Source organism: Chrysochloris asiatica, unplaced genomic scaffold, assembly GCF_000296735.1.
Source record: "Chrysochloris asiatica unplaced genomic scaffold, ChrAsi1.0 scaffold00631, whole genome shotgun sequence".
Classification (NCBI taxonomy): Eukaryota; Metazoa; Chordata; class Mammalia; order Afrosoricida; family Chrysochloridae; genus Chrysochloris; species Chrysochloris asiatica.
The window spans coordinates 201,674-203,989 of NW_006409149.1; positions in this window are offsets into that span (position 1 = coordinate 201,674).

Below are 2,316 nucleotides of genomic sequence, written 5' to 3' on the forward strand. Positions count from 1 at the left end.
GTGGTTAGCAGTGTACTACTTATCCTATTGCCACACTAGAACTCCCATTTTATTGTACCCATGTTGTTTTTGATGTTAGGTTCTGTCTAGATGGTATTGACTCATAGCGACCCTATGCACAACAGAATGAAACACTGCCAGGGTTTCCACCAACATCACAGTCACTGCTACACTTGATCCATTGCTGTTGCCACTGTGCCAATCCATCCTGTTGGGGGCCTTCCTCTTTTTTGCTGACTCTCCACTTTACCAATATTGATATCCTTCTCCAGGGACTGCTCCCTCCTGATAACATGTCCATAGTATGAGAGATGCAGTCTGGCTTCTAAGGAACATTCTGGCTATACTTCTGCCACAGAGTTGTTTGTCTTTGGCAGTCCATTGTACTCTTACTATTTTCTTCCAATACCATAAATGAAATGCATCAATTCTTCTATGATCTTCGTTATTCATTGTCCAACTGTACATGCATGTGAGGTTATTGAAAATACCATGTCTTTTTACCCATAGAATCCTTCAATATTTCATATTAAGGCTTGAATGCTTTTCTTCTATTCTTTCAGCTTGAGAAATGCTGAATGAGTTCTTTCCTTTTGATTTTCGAACACCATTTTATTAGAATATGTGGCTTTGTCTTCTAGAGCTGCCATTTATAAATCTTTTGGGGAGCAGAAAGCTTCATCTATCTCCTGAGTAGTGACTGGTGGGTTTGAACTGCTTGTCTTGTAATTAGCAGCCCAGTGCTTACCCTATCATGCCACCAGGGTTCCCTGATAGGAGTAAAGCACTTAATAAACACTCAGTAATGTAGACTGCGTCCTGTGTGGCACTGTGGGCTAATGCATCAGATTGCAAAGTCCTTTGAACTGCAAAGTTGGTGGTTCAAGCTCACCAGCCACTTCTTGTAAACCCTATACAGGGTTGCTATGGGTTAGAATCAACTCAACGGCACTCAACAACAACAATATTGACTATTTTTAAAAAATGTGAGCATTAATGAAATTAATCCTATGCTATAGAACATTGCCATAGATTCTTCATCCTTAAACAACTATTTTCAATTTTCAGATTGTACCTTCCTTGGTACATAATATTTTATTGTTGAAATTTTGGATTTGAGTCATTTTATATACCTTTAAATTCACTATATAATTTCTGTGTTTCTCAATCATCATAAAAATGTTAATTTTCCTGGCATTTCAACATATTGGTCTACAAATTTTCACTAAAATATTTGCTCAATTACTTAAGTTTTCTGTTCAGTGCAGTATAAAACAAATTACTACAGAGGCTAATATGTGCTATTTGTGCACACATATGAATGCTTATATCTTTTTCCCTTCCAAATATCTCTTATATAAATATTGACCATGCTGCTTTGTCAAATCTCTTTGCCAGTAAAATGAGGAATTAGGACTGTATGATCTCTGAGGTCTCACCATATGTCATTCTTTCTTAGTTCCTAGAAAATGAGGGGGCTGCCTTTGTGAGGAAAAGAAACAGCTGAGTGTCTTATTCACTCTCTTCTGTCTCCATCCTTCTCTGTAATGGAAGGAATATGAGCCTCTAAATCATAAAGACTTGGTTTAGCATGCTGCCACTGCCACATATTTACCAGCTTCATGATAGCATTGCAGATGGTGCAACTCTCTGTAATATTAACTTCTGGTTTTATTTCATGGCTGACCACCTAACTCAAACCAATCCAATAATAGCTTCTTCCTGCAAAATCTGAATTGAGTGACATAGAAACGCTAGTTAAAAGATATTTTTAAGTGCTGTTGCATCAGTTCTGATTCATAGTGACCCTGTATAGAATTTCTAAGAAGCAGCTGGTGGATTTGAACTACCAACCTTACGGTTAGCAGTCCAGTGCTTATCTTAAAGCATCACACCAGGACCCCAGTTAAAACACAGAAGAAGATATCAACTCAAGCCCAAATCACTCTGACCACCGGCAATAAACTTTGCTCTTTAAGTTTTCCTAGTTGAGTTCTTTCTGACTCGTGCTGATGCAACCTTTTGGAGGCCCCAGAGAGATGTCAGTCTAGCCTTTTACCTGAATTTCACCAGCCTCCTTCTGTGAGGGTCGGCAAACCCAAAGGCCCAGGGAAGAAGAAGCGCCACCTGAAGATGTTCCAGGGTTTCTCCCTCGGCTCTCAGGCTGGCCCACACAGTGGATGCAAATCTGATCAACTCGGAAGAGCAAAGTCCTGTCCTGGTCTTTCTGATACTGTCAAGAATAAATGAACAACAACAACAAAATAGATTCTGCTCTGAATTCCACTAAAAATTGGAACATAAAGACCTCAACAT